Genomic DNA, 12,480 nt, shown 5'->3' with positions numbered 1-12,480 from the left:
TTGAGTTCTGAACCTCACAGCTTGAAAATTACACTGGGTGCGTGTGCATGTGTGCTCAAAATCCCAAGAAGAGGATGAAGGAGAAGGGATTGCAGTGTGGCCAGACCTTCTGAGGGATGATTTATCACTTTCTCTCTCTCTGCCTCTCTCTCTTTTTCTCTGACAAATGCTCACACCGTATGGCAAAAAAAAAAAAAAAAAGAAGAAAGAAAAAAGAAACAAATCTCTCGATCCAAAAATATGTCACCGATCACATTTCACTGATTGAAATAACTCCTTCAGGTTTCCTTAAGATTTAGTTAGCATTTACTGTGCCCAGTTCAGGTCTAAATATACAAATGTAGAGTTGCCTGCCTTGTGAAACAGAGATTGCTCCTCTGTTTTGTATACAACTCGAAAGGTAGAGTTTAGATCACAAATGTTCTTTGTCAAGAGATTTGAACCACGGGGGAAACAAAAAATGTTACATTTTTCGGGGACCGTCAGGTGGTGTGGTGGATAAGGACTCTGGATTCCCACATGGTCGACCATGGTTTGAGCCCTGGACCTGGTGGCTTGCTTTCACCTGGTGGCTTGCTTTCTCACTTTCTCTCTCTCTCTCTCTGTCTCTGGTCAAATTAAAAAATAATAATAAAAAATGGAATTAAATAAATAATTTTTTTAAAATCTTACGTTTTTTTCTACAGTGTTAAGGAGCAGCTTCTGGGTTTAGCCCTCATTTTCCCCAGCCTGGGGGTTTTGTACAGAGCTAACAGAGGTGGTGGGGAGAAAGGCTTGGTTCTGATTAACTTCAGAAATGGTCTCTTCTACTTCTAAACCATCCCGAAGAGGTGATTTGGCAAGGAAAAAAAGGTGATACAAACCAGATAAACTGATGTGAGGGTTTTGTGCTGTTCACATAAAAGTGAGCCACAATAACCCTGAAACATTTGCCTTATCTTGTGAGTAAACTTAGAAGTCAAGTGACCTGACTAACCTTGCCAGCAAGAAAGGTGGCAGAGTTGGATTTGGAATTCAGGGCTGACTTCAATTCCAATGCTTCTTCCTTTAAACTGTAATCACCACACATAGATTAGTCCTTGTTTATTTCTTCTATAGATACTTTAGATAACATCCTCATATTAAAAAGAGTCTATATATTTATATTCTAGGGCAGCAAATAAGAGAGAAAGAAGAAAATGTCCTCAAAGAAAAAAAATATAGACAACTTCCAAAAAACTAGAGAAGAAAAAGCAGCTTGAATTCCTGAGCTTATGAGGAATTAGCCTAGAATGGAGAGATGGATAGAGGGTTAACAGCTGGTGCTGCATCAGGTTCTGTGATATATAGTGGGAAGTAGGTCACTCATTGAGCTAGAAATAACTAATCAAAAGTCAGAACTCCGAAACATAATTACGTGACACTCTGAAGTAAGTGAAGGTTAATTTCTTGTCCTAATCAGAATATATAGTCTGAGGTCTAAATATGACCACTAGAGGATGCTGCTGTCTACCAAGTTATTCACCTAATCCCAAACCTAACAGCTCTTGCCAGATACCATATGCTATCGGAAGTTCTGGATGCAAAATGGCTTCCATCATCTTGTCTGTGATGCTAGAGGACACTTGAAGGGCATCCCTAATAGCAAGGAACTTTGCCACAGTTAACAGAATTGAAATCACCGAATGCTACAAATTGTCCTATGTAACTGGACCATTCTACAAGTCTAGAGAGTAGAGGATTAGAAGTTACAAGCAGAAGTAAGACCTAAACCCAGATTGCTTGCCTTTAATGGTTCTTCTCACTCTCTGACTAGTCAGAAAGCATGTGGATTACTGTATTCATGCATTCAGGCTATGTCTTAAAAGAGATTACCTTCAAACCAGAATGTATTGAGAAGAGGGCAACAACCATAATTGGTAAGAATTTGAAATTTTGTTCTGTGATGCATGGTTGAAAGAAGAAGGAAAATTCTAGCTGAGGAAAGGAAAACTATTGGAACTTGATGGGTTTTCTCAAACACCTTAAGAAATGAGAATATTAACACCATGAAACCAGTAATTTTTGCCTTTTATTCACTACTATATTGCAGGCTTGAAATTCTAACAACTAACTAGAAGGTATTTAATGAGTGTTCTTTTTATGTAAATGAATGGGGGAAAGAAATTAGCATATTTTGGTGTCCCCAAAACACAGAATTTAGATGAACTGGGTAGAGGTTAAAGAGATACTGGTTTTGGTGGCTCAGAAGGAAAATGTACACTGTACTTTTTAAGATCGGGGCTCTGATTTGGAGAGCCCGGGCTTGAATCTGGTTCTGCCACAATCACTATCTAGCCATGTGTTTGGGGAGAAATCAGAATTTCTCCAGGTCTCAGTTTTCTCATTTAAGATATGGAGTTGCTAATAATTCCTTTACAGAACAATTTGTACAATGCCTGGCATCTAAGTGCTCAAAAAGTATTAGCTAGTATTATTGTTATTCCTCTTGTAACCCTTTGAGCTCACTAAAGATGCAGTTGATTGTCTTCTGGAACATGAACATTTTTATGATAGGAAGGTTACTTCTTCACATGACAGTTCATTGCATTATTGAATTGTCGCGAATTCTGTAGAGATTCCTCAAGGAGGTACAAAGGTTAGACTAAAATTGCTCTGTTTTAATGGTAAAATATTCTAGAACTTGGTTAAAGAATGTCAAAAAAGCCTTTCTACTCCTGCTTGCTCTCCATAAACAAACTTCAACCTCATTTAGATAAAGCTGCTTTTTTTTTCTTTTGCTAGATTACAACCAATCACAGAAGCTAGACTTCAGCTAATCACAGGCATTCCACCTTTTAAACTGTGTTAACACAAACTTCAGAATGTAACTGATCCTAATTGTTTCTCTACCTCATTCTCTCATTTTCATTTTTGTATGCCACTTTCCCTTTTTGAAATTTAAAATACCAAGCTGACAACCATAAGGCTACCTGGAGTTGCTCCAAAGTTGGTCCAGGAAAAACTGCCTGGTTCAAACTGTGTTAAATACAATTTACTCAATTAAATGCCACTAAATTAAATTGTCTGGATTTTTCTTTTTACAACTGCAAACCACATCTTCTAAATATAAATTCAAGAGTAGTGACAGAGAACAAATGTTATGGGCCGAGAAGGGTTTTGTAGCCCTGGGAGAGAAGAGGGTAATTAATCTAGCTCATACTATTAGGTCCCTATCCCCAACTGCATGTAAGAACTTTAGCTTTATTAAACGTAGGACCACGCAACTCAGGTAAGCTCCTAGAAAACAATCATAATGCCAGTATAATCTGTACAATTGTTTCAAAATATTTGAAACATGAAGCCATCTGAAGAAAAATAGTATATCAAAAAATGTGTAATAAAAAGTTATTTGCTGATGATAATGTATATGGTAATGTCTTTGCATTGACTGATATCAACCATATTCATCTTGGAAAGAGCAATGGTTGTAACCATGAAAAGATATAGTGATTCAATGTAAATTTAAAAATTAATTAATTAAAAAAATTTGTCCCATTAGAGAAGTAAGCCTGTTTGAAGTTAAAGTTTTTTTTTAAATAAATTATACTGAGCCTCTTGAGAAATAGAAACATGAGAAATATTGAACCTTTATTTATATTTCTCTGAGTCAATTTTTCACCTAAAAATCATAGCTGATTCAACTACATCAGGTGGAACTACAATGTCTTTGCATAATAAAGACAATTAAATTTTTTAAATGGGCAAAGCTCTTACTTTTCTAAGCCCAGCACTGCCAACAATTTTCTTTGTTTTCTTTCACTGTTTGAACAGTAGCTAATTTAGCTAAAAATACATAAAAGGTAGAGAATAAAATCATTGGTATCTAGCAGAACTAAAAATCAAGGGCCAAGAAAATTTTCCATGAAACTTGGACTATGGAATCTATTTCTTAGGAGTCTATTTCTCAGAACCCATTCTCTCTCACATCCAGTCTCCCTTATCCATTCCCTTCATTAAGCACAGCTTACCTCTGACATGGTTTAGTGTCACTGATCAGGGGCTCTCTCTGCCAGAGTGAACTCAGCTCATCTTTCCCTCCACCTCATTCTTCCACCTGTCCTACCAAACAGTGCCAGTTTATGTAGAACTAGAAACTGCTTCTCAACTACAAAATAATTTCAGAAGTTTGCTGATGAAAAAGTTGTAATAGCTACACATTGCCTACTCAAGAAGATCGTAAGTTAGCCTGGTAGTTAAGAGTCCCTTAGTAATATGAAACCTCATGTGTTCCTAGCTTTAGGCATTTTTTCCCACGAAATTGTATTTCTGTACTTCTTTTTCACCTGTCAAATTATTACCAATTTAGGGAACCAGCAGTTAGCGGAATGGCTATGTCGCTGGACTCCCACGTAGTCGACCACGGTTCGTGTCCCAGACCTGGTGGCTTAAAACTCATGCCAGGCGCATGTGCGTGCGTGCCCAAGATCCCGAGAGGAGAATGGAGGAGAAGGGATTGCGGCGTGACCATCCCCCCTGGGGGGTGATTTCTCGCTTTCTGTCTCTATGTCTCTCTCTGTCTGTCTGGCAAGCGCACACGCCCTATAGCGAAAACCTCTCCAAAAAAAAAAAATTAAAAAAAAATTATCACCAATTTAATAAACAGAATACACACAAGTGCTATGAGTTAAGGTAATGAATCTCAGACTTTAGAATGCACAAGGAAAGGACCAGTGGGTGACATAATAGTTACATCACTGGACTCCCAAGTAATCGACTGTGGCTCGAGTACTGGACCCAACAGCATGAAATTCCTGCCGGGCGCATGAGTGCACATGCCTAAAGTCCAGAAAGGAGAATGGAGAAGGGATTGCAGTATGGCAATCCCCCTAGGAGGTGATTTCTCGGTCTCCATCTCTCTGTCTGTCTCTGTCTCTCTGGCAAGCACACATGCCCTATAGCAAAAATCTCTCTTTAAAAAACCCTAAGAAAGAAGAGTTGAAGAGCTTCTTGTTTTTGGCAAACTAAGTCCATCTGTTTCTATTTGTGGTCAGTGGAATGAGAGGCAGAGGCTGAAGATGGAGATTTATTTTTGTAGCTAGGTTACAAAAAGACAGCCAGCAAGTACCACCAAACTATTTCAAAAAAGTTCTAGTGTTTTTAGTAAAGTATCAGCACTTGCAAATCATTCCTTCTTACAGTCAATCAAAGTCAATGGCTTCTTTTTGAGCAATTATCCTGATTACTATTTTTCTTCAAATACTGATTCCTCATGTCTCACCTGACCATTCCTCAAACAAACCTTTCCATGACTCAGCACTTTTAGATCGTTCTTGTCAAGGCCTTCCTTAATCTTAAAACAGCTACAGTCCTACTAACCCTCAAGTTGGTCCACTCTTGAGGGTTGACTAGGTCTCACTCTTCTGATATTCAGGATTGGTTGATTTAGGGTGGGGCTCACTGATTTGCCATCTAACTCAGTCCTTGCATCCCCCCCCATTAAATTTTCCTTCTTTTTCACAATGATCTCTTCCAAGTAATTTGTTGGTTCCTCTCTAATAATCTTAGTCAGCCTGAAATATAAGAAAATTTGTACATATTTCTTTCTTTGCCTTAGTTTCCCAAACAATTGTCTCTGATGATGCTTTACACAATCACAGCACATTATCAGTATACTGCCTTAGTAAATAATTAAGTGCAAGTTAATTTTATATCAAGAATACTGAAGTACTCAATATTCTTTACAAGTGGAGTTTTATTCTTTTATTAGCTGAACATTTCTGTTTGAAAGTTAATCAGTTCACATGATTAAATAATTTAGTTAATGTTTTAATTTAATGAGTTTGTAATGAAATTTTAAGTAGTAAAAACTGAAGAAAAAATAGAAATATCGTTATAAGAAAAAGAAAAATCTTTATAATTAAGTAATCATATTTAGTATTTGACATTCAGTTTCTTGTGGTCTTAAAAACCAAATTAGACTTATTTAATTACATAAATAATATCTAACATAGATTCTGCTTTTGCAACTATAATTTTATTATGCTACAATAATTAATGAACTTTTTTTGTTCCCATGAAATAATACTGTCTCTAGTATCCCAAATATCAGACATCAGAAATCTTTCTTTTTTATCTACTAGTAAAAACAAAAGGAGGAACCAGTAATTGGTGTAATGACTATGTCACAAGACTCCCATGTAGTCGATTGCGATTTGAGTCCCCAACCCCGCGGCTTAAACTCACGCTGGGCACGTGTGCGTGCGTGCTCAAGATCATGAAAGGAGAATGGAGAAGGAACTGCAGTGTGGACATCTCCCCCAAGGGGTGATTTCTTGGTTTCTGTCTCTCTGTCTCTCTCTGTCTTTCTGGCAAGCACATGTGCCCTATAGCAAAAACCTCTCAAAAACAAATCAAAACAAAACAAAAACAAAAGGAAAAGGGTAACCACTATAAAGGCTTTTTGAATGCTAATAAAGACCTATTAATAGTATGGACTATCACATCTATTCAAGAAGAAAACTCTTGAAGGTCCTAAGTTAGCCTGGTAGTTAGAGTCCCTTAATAATAAGAAACCTCATGTGTTCTTATCTTTAGGCATTTTTCCCACTAAATTATGTTTCTGCATTCCTTTTTCACCTGTCAAATTTTTACCCATTTAATAAACAGGATACACATAAGTGCTGTAAGTTGAGGTAATGAATCTCAGACTTTAGAATATATAAGGAAAGACCAATGGAATTATTTTGGCGGGGGGTGGACCTAGTAACATATAAATCAAATGTCTATAACTTATATTCACCATATACCACCTGCTGAGATCCATATCTGAACACCCAGAAACTCTAAAATAAAGGTATTATTTAGTTTTATGAAGATTTATTACAACCCTTTTAGGGAATAGGGGATACTGTCTGCAATTAAAATAATTCAATTATTCTTGAGGATGTATACATTATTTTTATTTATTTATTTGGAGAGGTTTTTGCTATAGGGCATGTGCACTTGCCAGAAAGACAGAGAGAGACGGAGAGACAGAAATTGAGAAATCGCCCCCCGGAGGGATGGCCATGCTGCAATTCCTTCTCCTCCATTCTCCTCGCGGGATCTTGGGCATTTACGCACACGTGCCCGGTGTGAGTTTAAGCCACCGGGTCCAGCACCTGAACCACAGTTGACCACTTGGGAGTCCAGTGACATAGCCACCACACCAACTGCTGGTCCCAGGATATTAATATTATTGTATAAAAATTTTCATAATTGATGAATATATAATCATCTCTTCAACTGGAAAATATTACCGTAATACATTCTCAAGAAATAATTGAAAAAGCTGGTTTTTTGAAAGGATAAACAAAATTGATAAGCCGTTAGCTATCAATAGACTAATTAAGAAAAACAGAGAAAGGAATTGGATAGATAAAATTAGTAGTGAAGTCAACAATATTACAACTGATTTATTTGAAATACAAATAATAATGAAAGAACACTATGAGCAACTATATGCCAACACACTAGAAAATCTAGATGAGATGGAAAAATTTCTAGGTAAGTACAAGTTACCTAGGTTGAATTAGGATGAAATAGTAAGCCTGAATAAACTAAAAACAAGTGAAGAGATTGAACCAGAAGAGCTTGAAAAGCTCATGTGCAGATAGCTTCACTTCTGAATTCTACAGAATTTTGAAAGAAGAGGTAAACCCTATTCTTCTCAAACTATTCCTAAAGTTTAAAAAGGAAAGAATCCTCCCAAACTCATTTTATGAAACCTTTGATAGCAAAAACAAATAAGAACATTAAAAAAAAATACAGACCAATACAAATACAAAAGTTTTCAAACCAAATCCAACAACATATCTATCATGATTAAACCATGACCAGGTAGGCTTTATCCCAGAAATGAAAAAATGGTTCAACATATGTAAAACAATAAACATAATACACAACATTAACAGAAAGAAAGAAAAATTATATGATCATATCCATCGATGCAAAGAATGCATTTGATAAAATACGATATCCTTTCATGATCAAGATTCTCAGCAAAACTGTGATAGAAGGGATTCCTCGACAAAAATAAAAGCCTTATATGACAGACCTACTGCAAGCATCATATTGAATGAAAAACTTTCCCATTAAAGATTGAAACAAGACCAAGTCCCCTACTCTCTTCACTTCTTTTTTTTAGAGATCCAATAAACTTTTTATTACATTTTTATATACATTTTTTATTTTTTAAATTATTATTATCATCATAATCTTCTTTATATTACATTGGGTTACATATAATTTTATAGTTTATTACATTGCTGTTTCAAAAGGGAATGCCATGCATGTCCGTCAATACAGAGACATTAATCTCCCCATTTCATTATTCAATATCTTTTCTATGTTTTTTCCAATCATTATTATTATTATTATTCTAATTATTTTTTAAAACAGTCAATCACTATTTCTCATTTTGCTTGTAAAAAGACTTTACCCATCATGAAATACTTCTCTTCACTTATTTTTAACATAGTACTGGAAGTACTAGCCAATGTAATCAGACAAGAGAGCAAAATAAAAGGCATTCAGGAAGGAAAAAGAAATTAAACTGTCCCTATTTGCAGATGATATAATTATAAACCTAGAAACTCCAAAAGAATCCACATAAAAAAAATTCCTAGAAGTGATAAATGAATTAAGTAAAGTTGCAAAATACAAAGTCAATCTACAAACATTTATAACTTTCTTATACAATAAAAATAAACAGACTGAGCCAGAATTGAAGGACATAATCCTTATTTAAATGTTGCACACTTATGCAGTTCAATGAATATTTCCAAAGATATGTGTTGATGAAATCATGTTGTAATTAAAAAAAAAAAAAGAAATATTTCTATCACCCAAAAATTACCTACTGATTCTTTGTGGTCAGCACTGTATCCTTAGACCCCAGGAAATCACTGCTCTGCTTTCTGACACTGAAGATGATTACGTTTGCCTTTTCAGGATTTTACCTGGATAGAATAAGCGTTATCTAATAATTGGTGTCCACTTTATTTTACATATCATGCCTGAGACTGGGTGATCTATAAAACTGGAGGTTTATTGGGACCAGCAGTTAGCGTAATGGCTATGTCACTGGACTCCTACGTAGTCAACTGCGGTTCACGTCCCGGACCCGGTGGCTTAAAACTCATGCCGGGCACGTGTGCATGCGTGCCCAAGATCCCAAGAAGAGAAGGGAGGAGAAGGAATTGCAGCATGGCCATCCCCCTGGGGGGTGATTTCTTGCTTTCTGTCTCTCTGTCTCTCTCTGTCTGGCAAGCACGTGCACCCTATAGCAAAAACCTCTCAAAAAAAAAAAAAAAACTAGAGGTTTATTTAGCTCACGATTCTAGTGGCTGAAAACTCCAAATGTGTGAGACTAACACCAGGATGTACTATATCACACACAGCCAACAGAAGCAGAGAGGAAAATGGGCACATGTAAAGGGAGAGGAAACAGAATTTTCCATTTCCTCTGTTTGTCCCTCTGGTGTCTATGGCTGATTGAATGGCTCTCCCATAGGCCCTACCTTTCAAAGGTCTCATCATTACATTTGGGACTAAATTCCAAAACATGAAACTTTGAGGGACAAGGCATTTTCACCATAGTAGGAAAGGTTGGAGAAAGAAAGGGATGGTGAATGCTTTGAACCAGAAGTCAAAATACGATGCCACTTCTGTCATCTCCAGACTTCACAATTCTGGAACTCAAGAGAGAGAAATAAAGCCAATGATCACCTTCAGTAAGTTTAGTTTCCTGTCCTTATAATTTAAGTTCTGCTTCTTCCAAGGTCATAATTTCCATGAAAGAATGTTTCTACCATATGATATGATGTTCCATTGATTTAGAAGATGAGACTATCACCTGGCCACATAAGGATCCTCATGTCACTGAAACAACAGCAGGTAACTAATCTCTATTACTGAGAGAAAATATTGGGTCGTCTGAAAAGTCATGACCATTTTTGCATAGAAAAACATCAAAAAATATATCATAACTTTTCCAATGACCCAGTAGAATGCTACTCCACAATGTGACAAGATACCTTGGATGCTATACTAAACATCCAAAGTATCTTCTGGGGTACCTCTCAGAGCATACATATTCAGTAATAAAAGGTAATGGAAAACTATAGCAACCCAACAAAAAGGACTGCTAAAGACTCAGACTCTCTGAGAATTAAAGTTGGAATAACCCCACCAAGTAAAGGAAATCAACAAGATGAGGTCCTCCTTGAGGTTAAAAACAAGAAGGAACGGGTAGAATATTTCAGTTTGTTTGTTTTGTTTTCTTTTGAAGGTTTGTGCCATAGGGTATGTGCACTTGCTGGAGAGAGAGAGACAAAGAGACGGATCCTTTCTCCTCCTGGGATTTTGGGTACACATGCACATGTGCCCAGTGTGATTTTCAAGACTCAAACTGCAGCTGGCCATGTGAGAGTCCAGTGCTATAACCACTATACCACCTGCTCACCCTTACAGGGGAGATTATGAAATCAATATAAATAATATATAAATCACCATAGATTTATGTGCTGTTAACAGCCATTTACACAAACAATGACTGTGGGAGTTACACAGGATTTCTTCTTTGCTTGTTATGTAATATTTGTGTATCATGTATTAGTTATTTCTATATTTATCTCTCCCCTTCCTACCCTATTTCATGTGAGATGTAGGATGGACCACATCTCATCACAACTGTGTGGTGCAGTGGTAACTGATGCTCTGTGATGCAGAGGCCACATAGGAAAAGTCCTGGACTTGCATCATGAAGTCTCCCTGTGCACATGGGCACATGTGTATGCCCATCATTCTGGCTGGCTGAGACTGGGGGTAGCATCTCGGTATAGAAACCCTGTGGGACTCTCTCCCCTTCTCTCTCCCTTATAAAATAAATAAAAATTAACTTAAACAGAAAAAAGAAGTAGGATGATAACTAATTTTACAATATAGTATTAAAATAACAGAATAGCCATGGTGCCAGCAGGAGGTGTGGTGGTTAAGGGCTGGACTCCCACCTGGCCAGTTGCAGTTTGAGTCCCAGTCAAGGAGGCTTGCTTTCTCACTTTCCTTTTCTCTCTCTCTCTGTTTCTCAAGGGTGAGTGCACCTGCCCTATGGCAAAATTTAAAATAATAATAATAATAAATAAAATAAAATGAATACTTCTTTTTAGAAAATAAGATTACCTAGGATGAGAACGTTTCTGTTTGTATGCGAAATAGTTAAACACATTAGTTTAAAGCACTATATAGTTGTGATTGTTGTTGAATAAAGTTTACATAAGGGTGGAAAGGAGTTGAATGAACACTGTGTATCCAAGGGAGTGGATAGGGCTTACTATTTATCAATCACTTGTCAACTTCATCTCCACTCTTTAGGGTATAACAGAAATGGGAGTCCAAAAATCATATTTTCCCAGGTTTCCTTGACAGCTAAGAGGGGATAGAATGAATTGAGATAAAGTCAACTCTTTCCTGTTCCTGGTGCTACATAAAGAAGTGGCAGCAACAGCAGTAGGAGTATAATTGGAATTCCTCTCCAGCTGTAGACTCAGCAGCAACAACAGCAGGAGAAGAATGATAAACTCCTGCCTCTCTGCTCAGCTGCAGGGATGCATCTTCAGCCTCAGTGGCAGCACTCACAACAGCAAGACCAGCTGGGCCTCAGTCCAGGTCAAACAGCAGCTTCTAGTTTCTGAGTAACACCCTTCTCTCTTTAGTTCTTTCAGCTCTTCCAAGACCGTTCTAGCTAATTCTCTGCAGCAAACCCTTCTTTCCTCAAAATAGAGTGATCTCTGGTTTCTTGGCCTGACATTAACTGATATAGACATGAATTTCTGATTTATAAAATAAGTAAGAAAAATATTTTCAAAGATCGTCTGCTCTTTCTAGTCATTTTTTCCTACCCTGGACTAGAATATTGCTTGGGAAATTGAGCTGACTGTCTCAACCAGGGAAACAATGTGGCATAATGGGACAGTCATGCCATCTTAGACAAGTTAAAATTACCTTTCAGAGTACGTTTCCTTTTAGATGGAATAATGAACGCCAGGTGCAGCGGCATATGCCTATAATCCCAGCTACTTGGGGGCCTAAGGCAGGAGATCACCTCACTCATAGCAGGGGCAGCCCAGGAAACCTTGTCTGAAAGGGCTGGGGTTGTGGTGTGAGCCTGTGGTCCCAGCTGAGGCATGAGGATGGTGACATAGTGAGATTCTGTTAAATAAATAAATAAAAGAATAATATATATCAGGTTGCTAAATGAATTAAAAGAATTGTGTACGCTGAAAGACAAAATTATTTGCTTATAAAATTAATTAAATAATTAAGGGAAAACAACTCAAGTCAATAAGAGAGGTGAGGCTATCTGTCCAACTGCTAGAAGGTTGGAAATTTCTATCCTTTTGTCTTTCTGCTCTAACATCTATTTCCCTCCTTCCCCTCTCTAACCTTATCTCTATATTTCTATATCATGTTTCACCCTTT

This window comes from Tupaia chinensis, unplaced genomic scaffold (genome assembly GCF_000334495.1).
Source record: "Tupaia chinensis unplaced genomic scaffold, TupChi_1.0 Scaffold000228_1, whole genome shotgun sequence".
Taxonomy (NCBI): Eukaryota; Metazoa; Chordata; class Mammalia; order Scandentia; family Tupaiidae; genus Tupaia; species Tupaia belangeri.
Note: the sequence above shows the minus strand (reverse complement) of the source record.